At 39.9% G+C, this 15,376-nt stretch overlaps 1 long non-coding RNA gene across 1 annotated transcript in view; it reads left to right on the plus strand.

Moving 5' to 3' along the window:
• The first annotated feature begins 527 nt into the window (after positions 1-527).
• Positions 528-15,376, plus strand: part of LOC113616493 (uncharacterized) — a 29,200-nt gene continuing 14,351 nt past the window's right edge. The window contains exons 1-3 of the long non-coding RNA XR_003431310.1: positions 528-621; positions 1,875-2,002; positions 10,878-11,029. This is a non-coding gene — a long non-coding RNA (uncharacterized LOC113616493). The remainder of the gene's footprint in view (positions 622-1,874; positions 2,003-10,877; positions 11,030-15,376) is intronic.

Consider the following 15,376-nt stretch of genomic DNA (forward strand, 5'->3'; position numbering starts at 1 on the left):
CCACCTGGAAATGTAGCATCAAGAAGTAAAATGTGTAGAATATGTATAATGAAGTTTTGGGACCACTTCTGTTTTGCAGGATGTATTTGTGGTAAGGGAAGATCATCAAACCATCTTTTGGTGTTCCTACATCATCCAGTCACATAATTATAGACAGTCTGTTAGTTTTCTGCCACATTAACTCTCTGCTTAGCATGGCCTGTGATTTTACATGTTCACCCTCTGCGGGCTAGCTCATCTCCAAGAACCCTAGGATACCTCCCTGGGTCTCTGTGTACTGATAATACTCCCCTACTGTCTCTTTAGAGCAAACAAACTTCCTGACAGCAGGGACATGCTCTGTTCCACCAAACTAGGCAGAGTTCCGCCAATTGTCTGTATCCCAATCTAATTCTTCTAATTATTACGCTTTCTCACGTGGCAGCCTAAAGAGCAGAGCGAAGGTGTTTTGCTTTCAAGCGAGAAGCCTGGGGGTGGAGGAGTGTGCAGTGGCATTTCCGGTGTGGGGGACTAGCCAGCGTATCTCAGTTGCCATAGAAACCTGACGTCAATATGGCGACCGTGACGACTTTTCTACAGAGACAGACGTGGCCTGACGAGAAAAGCAGGTCCCGCCTTCAGGTGATTGAGACTCCGCTGAGGGCGTGGGTCCTGGCGGTGAGGGCTGAGCAGCCTTGGGGTGTGGGGAGACAAAGGGATCCAAGTCGTGTCTTTCTTGCTTTGGGAATCGGTGTCCCGGCTGTCTGATGGGGCAGAGAGATGTGCCCTTGGGGTGCCTCCCGGCCCCAGTGAGTGTGGTGTCTTGCTCCAGGGGTGTCCTGGAGCTATTTGCCTTTTAAAAACAGGGGCGAGGGAGGATAAGGCAAGGTCTTGGGTAGTGAGAGAGAGGGAGAGAGCACATGCGTGTGTGTATGGATGTGTGTGCGCGTGTGTCTGTCCTATTCAGTTCCTAGCACATATTAGGAACCAAATTGGGTTATTGTTTCTTTTTGGCAGCTTTCCTTGGCCAGCTTGGTTACCATGGTGGCTCAGTGACTGCTGTGGGATTTAGTGCAGACAGAACATCCATTTTTGATTCTTGGCTGAGTCATCTGTTACTATGATAGTTGTCAAGTGTTGCTTTTCTGATTCCCTCATTCCTTCCAGATTTATTAGTTGGCACTTGAGTGCATGGTAGAGCTTTTCCCTCCCCCTTATTTATGTATTTATTCATGTATTTATATCTGTATAACTCACAGATTCCTACTTTGCTCAAGTGGTTACCTTTTTTACATTTGTTACTATCATTATATATTTTGATGCTCAAATTGTCACAGAATTGGCCAGTGTTAGCCCCTTCAGGTTGGCTTCTATGTCCGTTGACACCTCCCTAGAACTTTTTGATCATGTACTTTGCTCTCAGAGCCTGACGATCTCCCTGTCTGTAGAAAGGAAATAATGATACCCACTTCATTTTTGAAGAGCAAAAGTCCAAAAATTACAACCAACAATGTATGGCATCTAGTAGGCCCTCACCAAATTGTATTTCTCCATTCCAACATTACCTCCTTCATTCTATCAATTTGATGCCTCTGACATTACCATAATAGCATGACCTCCAGAGAGAATAGTTGGACATGTTAAACAAGCAGGAATAAGCGCACATGTCCATGATGTGAGAGCCTCAGTGTCACTGCTGTGTGTGGAGGGGGCTGTGTGATGGAGCTGGGGAAGAGGAAAAGTATCATTGCACAACTTGCAGTGAACTGAGTGGGGACAGACAAGCACATCCTCAACCCCTTCCCCTGCATTTCACGTGTTTTTCCATCCTTTCACATTCCTCTCTATTCCATGTGCTGTCTTATCTTCTTACTCTTCCTACGGTGGAACATCAGAGAAGGTATGGACTCTGAGCCACAGAAACAGGATCCAGTAGAGAAGAACTAAGTGTGATGTTGAATCTGCTAGACAGGTTCCTGGAGCAAGAGTGAAGAGATCAGGCCCCATCACTGGGACATTTTAGGTAAGTCACCACCCTTCCCTCCATTGTCTTGTATACAACAGGATAACAGTACCCAATGCTTCCGACCTCCCAGGAGTATTGTGGAGTTTAGGTATGAGCCCATGTGGGAAAGAAATCTGTGATTGTAGGTGGGAGGGAAGGACCAGTGAACTTTCAAGTAATAATATTAACAGACACACCACAGGTATCATAGAACTCTGGTGCATGGTTCCAGATGCATGGTAGGCATCAGATTAATGCTACACAAATGTCAGCTGTTTAGCTCAGGATTTTTCCAAGTGTGGTCCATGGACCACCTCATCAAAATTGTCAGGTGGTGCTTGTTAAAATTGCAGATACCTGGGCTCACCCTAGGTTGCTGAGCCCAAACCAGGGAGGTGGGGTGGTAGGTATCTACTTTTGAATAATTTCTTCAGTTCATTATGGTACTCACCCAAGTTTGAAAAATACTGCTATAGATTTGCAACAATATCTTCTTAAAATTTTGAATCCTTTGATGTCTAATTTTGTTGTCATTTGTTCCTGACACTCAGCTTTAAATCTGTGCCTGCTCCTTTGTGTTAAATAGGTTAACAATTCCTTGATTTAAGGAATATTTATTCAAAAATGTGTATGAGAGGCACTGGGGACACAGCACAGAGAACAAGACATGCAGGATCCCTGGAACTTTCATTCTAGTTTGGGAAAACTGGCAATAAGGAGGTAAATCAATAAACGGGGCAATTTCATATGGGGATTTGCACTTTGAAGAAAATAAACACATAAATAGAATAGAAAATGATTGGGACAGGGATTATTATACAATAGATTATTATCCAATAGTTGTCAGTGAATCTCTTTATCAGGAAGTGACATTTGAGTTGAATCATGAATGACAAGAGGAAACCAAGGCAGGCCTTTGGGTCATTCACCCTGTGGTGTGAGTCACACCAGTTGTTCCAGGAGCAAAGGACAAGCTCAAGTGGCAGTTACTTGGCAGACAAAGTGCAGATGGTAGGAGATGAGGTCAAGGGCAGACAGGAGCCACATGGTGTGGGCTGTGTAAGGAGTTTGGAGTTTATTCTGAGGGTTAGAGGGTGGGAGTGACATGCTCTGATTCATGTGCTCACAAGGTGACTCTTGCTGCTGTGTGGGGAATGGACTGGACAGGGACAGGATAGCTATGGGGATAACCATTAGGAGAATTTGCAGGGTCCAGGGGAGAGACGAGGGTGGATCAGCCCTGAGCTGCAGTGGTGTGCAGAGGATGGGTGGCCTGGACAGGGCCTGTTGGAGGTAGGGCAGGAGGGACCTGCAGTGTGGGTGCATGGGGGGTATGTGAGGATAAGGCAGGATCCTGCATGGGACCTCAGCTTTATGTTTGGCCATGTGCAGAAATGGTGGTGTGCTTCCTGAGATTAGTTGTTCCAAGTGCTTTTGAGACGTTCTCCAAAGAACTAAGTCATTCAACAGTGGTTATAGTGAAATTTAGTGATTTAAATATGCATCAATTGATGAATAGGATTCAGTTGTTAGATCATTAAGCTTTATTAAAGACACATGGAAACTCAGACTATCAAAATGATAAAAAACTTGTATTTCTAAAAATCATCTAGCATTTATTGAGTTGTTATTGTATGTCTAGTACTGTTCTAAGAGTTTTCATGTATTAAGTCTCAAAACAACAACCCCTGAGGTACAGATGATTGTTTTTGCCATTTTACAGAAAAGGAAACAGAGACACTGAGATACTTTCACTCTCCCAAGATCACAGAGAGTACAGTATTCCAATGTCTCTGCAGTTGATTTTTTAAAATAATGTGATTCTTGATCATTTATCCTTGTAAAAACCAAAACACAAGGCAATATTTTTAAAAACTTTTTTCTTCTATGATCAGTACAGTAAGTCCCCTACATACGAATGAGTTCCATTCCTAGAGCATGTTCATAAGTCCAATTTGTTTGTTAAGTCCAACAGAGTTAGCCTAGGTACCCAGCTAACACAATTGACTATATAGTACTGTACTGTAATAGGTTTATAATACTTTTCACACAAATAATACATAAAAAACAAGCACAAGATTTTAAAAAAAATTTTAATCGTACAGTACCTTGAAAAGTACAGTAGTACAGTACAACAGCTGGCATACAGGGGCTGGCATCGAGTGAACAGGCAAGAAGAGTTACTGACTGGAGGAGGGAGAGGAGGTGGGAAATGGTAGACCTGAAGGATTGTCCTCACTGGGAGATGGAGGGCAAGCTGCAATTTACTCATGCCTGACGTTGATGGCACAGGTTTTGGTTCCTTGCTGGATTCAATTCTATCTACCCTCTTGAAAAAATGATCCAGTGATAGCTGGGTAGTAGCTCTTTTTTCTCGTCATAGATGACATTGTAGTACAGTATTGCATTCTGAATGGCTGTTGCAACCTTCGTGTACTATTCTACATTTGGGTCCTGTTCCTCAAAAACTAGCAGTGCCTCCTCAAATAAAAAAAATCCTCTTGCCATTTCTTGTGTCTTGAATCTCTTTAGTTCTTCAGTTACTTCTTCCTCCTCTTGTCTCTCCTTGTCCTTTCTCTGGGCCTCCAATTCCATCAGGTCATCATTAGTAAGCTCCTCATTTTGCACAGCAACAGTACTGTACAGTAAAGTACACAAAAGCACAACCACTTGTAGAGGATGCACACACGTGACAATGTACGCCAGACACGAGAACTAACTTACGTGACTGGACATGCGAATGCACATTTGCATTTTTGAAAGTTCGCAACTTGAAGGTTTGTATGTAGGGGACTTACTGTACCGTATAATCCTGGTTTTGCAGATGAGACAATTGAGTGACTGTAGGGTGAAATAAAATTATTCAAACTCACACAGTTTGTAAGTGGCAGAACTAGGGGCAGGACTCTGTTTCTAGAACCCACACTGAACCAGTGCACTTAGGAAGAAAAAAAAAGACCTTTTTTGAACTATCTCAGCCCACAGTGGTTAAGGTTAGGCGGGGTCGTATCTCTTTGTGTGGAAATTATGCTTCAGGAGTCATTTTGTCATATACTAGAGTTTTAAGAAAAACAGAAAGGGAATAATTATGAAAACAAATGCATTGTGTGGATATTTCACAATATCTTTGTTATGGAGATTTGGATATTTTCCACTTTTTTGTCTTATTGAATAATGAGGCTATACACTTTCTTGAATAGGCTTTTTTTTTTTCATTTCTTGGGTATGTACCTAAGAGTAGCATTTCTGAGTCAAAGGGTATGTGTATGTTCGGTTCAGTCAATACTTCCAATGAGTTTTTCAAAGTAGTTGTTCCAATCTATATTCCCCCACAGCAGGATATAAGAGTTCCATTTGCTCCACATCCTTGCCAACACTTGGTATTTTCCACCTTTTTCATTCTTGTTCTTCTACTGTGTGTGCGGTAGTAGCTCATGTGATAGTAGCTCATGTGACTTTAATTTTAATTTCTCTGAAATCTCTTTTTATCTAAAGAATGTCTACCCTCTTTTTTTTCTAACCTTCCAGTTGATTTGCTTAAGAAACTATAACTTTTGTCCTGTGGAGTTTGCTTTCTGGATTTTGATGATTGTATCCCTGTTGTGTTTTTTATGTATTTATTACGTTCTACTGGCCCCCTCCTATTTCCTTTAAATTGGTAAGTAGATCTAGAGGCTTGATCAGATTCAGGTTTTTGGCAAGAGTACCTCAGATGCGGTGGTGTTATACCTGGGGGCTCATCTTGTGTGGTTTTCTCTCCTTCTGTGTTGTTGAGATTGATCACTGGGTCTTAGGTGTTGTCAGCCTGATCCATCCATTTTCAAATTTTGCATCTGCTTTTCATCACACATTTTTTGCAGCCTCTGAAGATAATTGCCTAGATATGCTTTTAAAGGTTGCAGAAAGGTGATGTTTTAATTCTATACTTTCTTCTGCATTTATTAGCTGGAATTCTTCTATAAAGTAACTATGAGGTTACACTGAGGTGTGGTACACACAGGATGGTAGGAGGAACGTATGTGTAATTCTTTTGCATTATTTCCACTTTTCAGAATAATGAGTTCTTTCTCTGGGATCCACCAAAGGTGAGCAGTGAGTTTGTTTGTTTGTTTGTTTTAAGTGCCGTAGTGAGCTCACAGATGCTTACATATTTGAGGTGGTTTAACCCATTGTAGTCATTAATCTTTCTGATGTTCAAATTGTTCTCTTTGTCTGGGGGGGTGCCCTTCATGTTGGCTTGAGTCCTTTTGATATGCTTTCTGGTATGAGAGTTTGGTCTAGACTCACCTGGTACAGTCCCTGCCCAGACCTAAAAGGAAGCCTGATTCCTTTTAGTGGGACATGTTTTCAGACGACTCTACCTGGGGACTAGAATTGAGCATTGCTTCTGGGTTGGTCATTGTTTCTTGAACTTTTCAACGCATGAAGCAAGAGAAAACACATCATTGCCTTGCATCATGGGCTGCTCCTCCATCTGCTTGTAGGTAATTTTGTCCGTTTTTGTTTTAACTTTCCATATTTTAAATATGCAAGCAAATGAAATATGTATATTAGTTTCCTTCCCCATCCAGATTTAAAAGGTGGCACATTCTTCACCAGCACTGTCCAATAGAAATTTCTGCAGAAGTGAAAATGTCCTTTATCTGCACTAACACTATAGCCACTAGCAACAAGTGGTGGCTGAGCACCTAAAATGTGGCCAGTACAATCACTGAATTCTTAGTTTCATTTATTTTTTTAAAATTAAATTTATATAGCTGTTTGTGGCTAGTGGCTACCATATTAGACAGCAGCAGCTCTATACATTTTTTTCTGCACCTTGCTTTCTTCATGTAACATTATATCCTGGTGATCACTCCTTAACAGTCTAGAGAGGGAATCCTCATTGCTTTTTATGGCTGCAGAGTACTCTCTGATATAGATGTACTTTAGATTACTCAACCAGCCCCCTGTTGGTGGACATTTGTCTTGTTGATAATCTTCTGTTGTTAAGGACTGTTCTGCGAGGAATGGCCTTGTGCTTATTATGACTTTTTGTATTTTTGCATTGTTTTGGGGGGATAAATTCTCTAAAGAGAGATTACTGGTTCCAAGACTGAATACCTATGTAATTTTACTAGATAGTATCAAATCCCCTCTATAGGGCAGTATTATTTTACATTACCACCAGCAATATATGAGAATGTCTATTTCTTCACAGACTATCTAATTGGTAAGAAGAGGTATATCATTATAGTTATTTTTCTTTGCATTGCTTATCATGAGTTAGGTTGAGCATTTTTCTTGTGTTTAAAGACTTTTTTTTTTACTCTTGCATCTACATTTTTTGGTGAAATACCTGCCCCTTTTTTTGTCTTATGTTGTTTTTTGCATCCACTTTTTCATAAGACTTCTACATATTAGGGATATAACTGTTACCTAAATTGTAAGTATTTTTCCCAATTTTTAATTTTTTGTTTTACTTTACTTATGTTTTTCTTTAACCATTCAATTTTTAATGAAAAAACAAATTATACATATCACTCTTTCCCCTTATTACTTCTGGAATGTATGTCATAGTTAAACAAGTTTTCTCCACTACCAGGTCATAGGAGAATTTCTCTGACAGTGTAGTTTAATAGGCAGGAGATAGAGAAGAGAATTTGGATCATATTGGGGTGTTGGGTATAAGAGGAATGCTGAGGGGAGGTGTCCATCATGTGAGAAGTCTACAAAAACTGTTCCACTAAATCAGGAGAATTAGATGCTTAGACCAGCGTCCCAGTCCAGTGCTTGTATTTGAGAGCTTGGTCTCTACTCTTTTCTGTCTCCTGTGGAACTTGGGCCAGGCCTGCTTACTGGTAGAGATCTTACTTGAAGCAGAAACTCCATGTCACCTCACATGAACCTCTCAGATGACTAAATGGAAGGGACCATCCCCTAGGGATAAGACAGACACAAAACCAGTTCTGAAATCTACCACCAGACCTAGACAAGGAGTAAAGAGAAAGTAAAACCCATGAGGAGAATCAACACTGAAATCACATAAGGGTCACTGCATCCTTTACTCTGTATCTGAGAGTGAGATCCTGTCAGAAGGTAGTAGCCCCTTAGTAGTATGCAAAAGAACAGACATGAGGATTATAAAATGCCTCAGTTTCCCAAGGTGGCAAACTTTCCCCACTCAACGGCATCATTTCCTGTTTAGATGTTGGTTTTCCAGGACTCGGAGTGAAGCTTGAACTACACTTGCTTGGAATGGAGTCTGTTTTGGGTAGGCACTAACATCCATTTTGCTCCCTGTGAGCATTTCCAGTTATGCAGGTCTAGAGATCAAGAGAGGGAAGGCGTGGGATGCAAATGTGGAATTGGACTGACAGTGCCTAGTACACAGTAGACTATACACATTAATAAATAAAAGAGATGTAAATGCAGTTGTAGATATAGGAAACAAAACTAAGTATACATCCTCTCAGTCTTTTAAATACATATGAATTTTACAAAGAGGGTTGGAACTACGCTGTACTTTTTTTTTTTTAATTTTGGCTGCGCTGGGTCTTCATTGTGGTGCATGGGCTCTTTGTTGCAGGCTTCTCTCTAGCAGCAGCGTGTGGGTTTAGTTGCTCTGTGGCATGTGGGATCTTAGTTCCCCCGACCAGGGATTGAACCCGCGTCCCTCGCATTGGAAGGCAGATTCTTAACCACTGGACTACCAGGAAAGTTCCTGTACTTATTTAGTTATCTACTTTTCAGAAACTATTTTGTTTCTATTTCTAAAAATTATGCCTTTTGGGGGGAAAAAATAATCCATAGAAAATGGAGAAAGATGCCACCTGGCGATATGCATCAGAATCACCAGCCCCCTAAGGGGCTTGGCAAAGGGTTAGGTAATGGAAGGGGGATTGGGGGGGGTGAATGAATTCCATCGTATAGGCCAAAGCTTTCTGGAACTTTCCACATACTGGTGGTGATCCCTCTATATTTGTGCCCATCCTGGGATTTTCAAGCCCTAAAGCTAGAAGTCCCATCCCATGTGAGCTAAATGGAAAGCTGCATGAGTTGGTATATGAGTAATTGGTATGAAGTTTGAGACATAGAAATACACACATACAGAGAAACAGTGTATAATAAATCATTATGATCTGCTTCTTTTACTCATAAAACAGTATGCTATGAACATGTTTCCAAAGCAATGAATATATGAGCATGATATTTATAACCAGATCATAATTATTATAAGTTTTTAACATTTTATACAATAAATGCTCCACATTTAAAACACTACAGAAATGCAAATTTATAAAATGAAAATATCCTCTCTCTCCCATCAACCCACACACATTGAATTATTATCAAAGAAATCTTTTTAATGTGTTATTTTCACACAACAGTATATGAACATGTTTCTAAATCAATAAATGGATCTTTGCATTGTCGTTTTGTGGCTTGCCTTGAAGGTTTTCCTATTTTACAAAACTTTATCTCAATAACTTTTTCAAATTACCAGTTAATACTTTTTGTTTTTTAACAAGCTTTAAACAATATTGAAATGTATATTAAGAAACTGAAATCATTCTATCTCTCCCTCTGCCTCCATCTTCTGCTCATCATAATACAGGTATCTTTTAATTTATTGGTGCCTACTCTCCAGATTTTTCTCTGTATGTAATGCACTAACTTATATTTAATGACACACACATACACACATTGATGTGTATTCTTTTGCAGAAATAGGATCATATTCTGCATACTTTATGACTTCCTTATTTCATTTAATAAAATTCATTTTCATTTCATTTGTTTATTTGACATGGAATGTTTCCAAGTATTTATTGGGAATTTATTGCTTTTTATGCACATTATCACTTGATATCATTGACCTATCTTTATTGTTTGAGTATTTTGCACGTCAAGGTTATAAACCTTATGTCTGAATATAAGTGGTAAATAATTTTCCCAACTTTTCACACACATTTTGATTTTTAATTTTTGTTATTCACATGGTAGTTTATATTTTATAGTGATTTTCATTATTTAAAGAGTGCTTCACTCCATTGTTTGAAAAAGTATAACTGAATAGTAATGCTTTGAGGTAATCCGAATGTTAGCTCACAGGACGGGGGGGGGAAAAACTTAGTCTTTTTGTCATTTTGGGTTTTGAGTCCTGGAGCAGTAATTTATACGGTTGTTTCCCTAGGTCAAGTTGCTTAACTTTTTACTTCTGTTCCCTTATCTGAGTAATAGGGATAATTATTTGTCTTAAATAGAGTTAGCATTAAATGAGATAAAATGTAAAACCCCTTTCATATAGTAGTTGTGTACATGTTAATATCCTACCATTCAGGTTCTCTTTCCAAAGGGCAACAGCTTGTGCTGCTTTCTGGGTCCAGTTCAGCACCTCAAGAATCAGCTAGTCATTGTGGCCCCCACACCCAGTCCTCTTGGCCCACAGAGTAGGATTTCATCCCTACCATCATCTTCATGTCCAATGGGGAGCATGACACAGCCCAGATTCTACATCAGGCGAGGTTTCCACTATAAGTCTTTTAAGCCCTGGAATTCTGTCATCTAAAACAGGAGGCTGCTGCTTGATCTGTGTAGTGGGCAAAGTGTAGACATTTGACCCTGGAAAATTTACATACCTCTGAATCTGAGGTTGGCCATCTGTAAAATGGGACTAAGGGTGCATATTTCCAGACTTGTAAGAAGAAAAGGAAAAAAAACCTCAAAGAATGTCTGGCATGTAGCGGGATTTTGAGACATATTACTCCTGGCCCATCCTGCCTCCTCTGTCCCATAAGATAGAAGATTTGAACCAGCATCTGGAATTGTATCAGCAAGAAGTGAACTTTGGTCCCATCTCATCATTTCTTTTTTTTCCACATGCTTTCCTGTCTCCTTATTTTCCTTCTAGTTTGATATGAGTGAAGCAATTTCTTATTGAGCCCCAGGAAGAAGAAATAGTGCAGAAGAGAAGGAATAATAATGGGTCAGCTAGACAGAAGATGAGAATCATCAAACATGTGTCCCAGTAGCCAGACCTATCAACAGAGCACAGGACCTTGGGTGAGTCTCTTCCCTCGTGCTAGCCTCGGGCCTAATATAGAAGGGCACTAAATATAGAAACAGTGGTTAGGGGCATGGGCTTTGGAGTCAGATGGACTGGGATTTGACATTGGGACTCATTACTTGCTGGTTGCATGATCTTCAGCAAGCAGTTTATCTATTATGTGCTCTATGATCATTGGTATCTTTTATTATTGCTTATTATTATTATTATTGCTTATTATTGTTGTTATTATTATTATTATTCCTACCACCCATCCAAAGGGTGAATGATAGGAGTGAAGATTATACTGCCTGGCATTACAGTGTTCCACCGAACTATGATTTTATAACTGTTGAATAGAGTGATTGACACACAGATAAAAGGAGGTCTATAGACAGCTCATGAGCAGACCCAGACATGTAACATTATTTAATATGTTACAGGTATGGCATTTCCAATCATATATCTTGTTCAGGAGTTGGGGCTGGGTTAACTGGTAAAGGCTTCATTACAAATCATAGTTACATCTCATCTTATACCTTGTCATTTAATCAGAAAACTTTCTCTACACGCTAGTACTCAAGGCAAGAATTAAGATAAAAGCAAAACCAAAATAACAACAAGAAAAAAGGATACTGAATTGTATATAGAGTAAGATAATAGTTATAGGAAATGTGTATGTAATACATGTATATTACGTTTACATATTTACATGCAGAGGAAAATAATGGAACGGAATAGCATAGTGTAAATTTCAATGATGATGGGATTGCTGGGTATTGATATTTTTTAACACTGCATTTTACTCAAAATATTAAACATTTGCTAAATGGAGTATGTATTACATTTATGATATTAAAAAAACCTGAATCCCCTAAAAGTGCTACTACTTATGAAGGATTTCAGATGAAGAGCATAGAGCTATAAAATCAATCCAGCTTAAGAGAAAACTTTACTCCTCCCTGATTGTATCCCCTTCCTCTCCCCTAGAGATAATTACTCTCCAGAAAGGGATGATTATTCCCATGCATCACTATATCCTTTTATTCCATATGAGAACTTTCCTAAACAAATTATAATATTTTTCTGCATGTTGGCACTATACACACACACACAGAGTAAGTGTTCTTATCCTCTAGCTTGCTAATTTATTTAATATATAACGTGTGCACACACACACTCACATATACACACATATGTATATGTGTATATATATATTTATATGTGTGTATATGTGTTTATATGTCTATCTCCTGGTCCTTACACTCAAAGGAGTGACATGAGGAGTTCAAGGGTAAAATTTCGTCAAGATCCCAGCACAGTATTTGGCACATCGTCCACAACACCAGTGTTTGCTTCCTTCCTATCCTAATTTCCAATCTTTAACAGGGTTGTTGTTTATTAACCTCAATAACATTACTATATTTGAGTGAGCATTTGGGGATGTAAGAAAAGGAAGGGAACCACACACCTAACTATATTACGTAGGAATTTCAGTGCCATCTCTGTGGTATGCAGTGTAATGGAGTTGGGCTGGGGAAAAATCCTCATTCTTTCCAGTGAATAATAGTGCTTTTCCCATCCTCTGTTGGTGACCTGAGGGTTCGGGACCTACTTGGAGTTCTAGGAAGAGGTGACTGGGGGTTGGCAGGGAGGGACACTGGAACAAGAATCAGGATCTCTTTCTGGGTCCCAGAGCCTGAGCCACCCAGGGTGAGTTCCTTTCCCTGCTGTGTGTTATGAAGCATGTGTCACTATTCATACCTTTACTGACTCAGGGGCTACAGAGGTCATGTTTATGATTTCACACATTCTTGTTCCTTGTGGTGTTATGGTCACCTCTGTAGAACCCTCTTAATTTATAAAGAGGAGGAAGTTTTCAGAGACTCCTCAAAGAGGAGCTGGGCCTGGGACAGTGGGCTGGACTTGTGGGGGCTGTATGGGAGAAAGTAGGGGGGAAGTCCACCCTGACTGGAGTGAAGAGTGGGGGCTCCCGGGTGAGCAGACAGAGCTCGGAGGTAACTGATGGGACACTCCAGGGGTCTGAGGCTGTCCGGGTGTAGGACTGATTGGGGAAGGAACACATTCGCTTCCATGGGACACTACATAGCCCCTTTACACTGAAATGGGACAACGATGGTAAGGAGGAAAGTGCCCTGCTGGTGTGTCGCTGGTCCATGGGGGCAGAGAAGAACTGGGAGCACAGACAGTAGGGAAGCTGAGTTGATGCTCAGTTCCCTAAACCTCCATTAAAGTAGGAAGCAGACATCAAGGGGAAGGATTCACGACTAATGGATCCCCCACACTATCTGGAAACCATACACCCTCTTTAGTTTCTCTCTGATCCCAGGTCCCATGGACTCCATCTGCCAGCGAGGTTCTACCTGCCTCCTGGAGTCACATTCTTAACCAGAACACTCGGTCCACCTGTTGTCTCTCCCCACACCCTCCTTTGTTTCATCTCTGCGTCATCCCTGAAGTCACTCAGGCTTTTCTCCTCCTTTGTTGCTTTTCTCCTTTCATCCTCTCAGTGAGGTGCATCACAACACAGCACTGTTCTGACAAGTTTAGGCTTTTTTAAAAAAACATATTTTCTTGTGCACTTATCATTTTTGCAGAGTTAAGATCTGACCCTTGCCCCAAACAGATCTTTTTTGACAAAACCCCTCCTCCCTTCTGCTTGGGTAACTCTGTGCTGTTGTAGATGCATGGGCTCAGTATACTTAACTTAAACGTGTTATTATCCATACTTCCTGACCTTTTTCAACTCTGTTCAGTAGAGTCTTTGCACAGGATTTCTCCTGGGATATAATGGTTTGTTTCTGGATTTCACCTATGTCATCTGCACACGTTCTTTCATAGACAGTTGGCCCTATCACTGGATCTTTTTTGGAGGGCTTCAGTAGTTTACCATGTGGGCCCACAATGCCTCTTTCCTTGTCTCTAAATTCATCTCTCTGCCAACTTACTGAAGGTAGGGATTAATGAAGATGCAGGGTACAATTCTTGGGCTGCCCTGAGTCCCTTGACGTTGGAATAGAAGCATTTAATAACCAGGGAGTGGATATTACAGAATGCAGTTGGTGGTGTTAGAACAGATTTGAAACATCTGAAAAGCACTGCATTCTGATAGAGATATTTTCTAAGGGCAGAGGAAAGAGAATGATACCAAAGTGAGTGTTCATGGAGATGATGTAGAGATTTTAATTATCAAATAGGTAGCTCAAACAGTGGTGAGTATCTGCATGCCCAACTCTCCATTGTGTGATCAATAAAGTTCCATTATTATCCACATTTTGTAGTAGAATAGTCTTCAGTATTTTCTGTACATTCATTGAGAACCACGTAACATAGTGTAATACTTTTTGATTCAACCATTCAACAGAATTTTAGAAATTTCAAGAGGAAAAGGAAAAGCTACTATGTTTATATTTTTGCTCTTTCCAATTTTCTTTCTTCCTAACTGACATTCTAAGAGCACCTCTATTATCAATTACTTTCTGTCTTAAGAACTTCCTTTAGTGATTCTTTTACTTTACGTTCTGCTGGTGATAAATTCTCTTCATTTTCCTTCATCCGACAATGTCTTTGCATACCCCACCTTTCCCGAAGGATAACATAACCACCAGATATAGAATTTTAGGTTAACAGTTTTCTTTCAGCACTTGAAAAAGGTTGTGCCACTTCCTTCTATACTCCATGGTTTCTGATGAGAAAAATGCTGTTATTTGAATTGTTTTTTTCCTATAGATAACACATCATTTCTCTCTCCCTGCTTTCAAATTTTTTTCCGATTTTTTTTTGGGAGTTTGTCTTTAATATTTTCCTAAGTTTGATCATGATGTGTGTTTCATGGATTTCTTTGGAACAATTCTTCTTGGGGTTTGCTCAGCTTCTTGAACCTCTAGGTTTATGTCTTTTGCTCAACTTGAAATTTGTTAGCCATAATTTCTTCAAACACTTTTTCTCCTCTCCTTCCAAGAAAAAATGACATGAATATCACATCTTTTGTTTATGGTCCCATAGGTAGGTCCCCGAGGCATTGTTCTATATTTTTTTAGTCCATTTTTCTCGGTCGTTAAAGTTGGGTTGTTGCTGTTGTTCTGCCTTCACTTTAACTTTCCTCTTTCCTCTCCATTCTTCAGTTACATCCATCCATTGAATTTCTGTTTCAGTATGTTTCAGTTCTAAAATTTCCATGCTTTGTGACCACCTAGAGGGGTGGGATAGGGAGGGTGGGAGGGAGGGAGATGCAAGAGGGAAGAGATATGGGGATATATGTATATGTATATGTATAACTGATTCACTTTGTTATAAAGCAGAAACTAACACACCATTGTAGAACAATTATACTCCAATAAAGA

Source organism: Aethalodelphis obliquidens, unplaced genomic scaffold, assembly GCF_003676395.1.
Source record: "Aethalodelphis obliquidens isolate GAN/ISIS:26980383/991018 unplaced genomic scaffold, ASM367639v1 scaffold145, whole genome shotgun sequence".
Taxonomy (NCBI): Eukaryota; Metazoa; Chordata; class Mammalia; order Artiodactyla; family Delphinidae; genus Aethalodelphis; species Aethalodelphis obliquidens.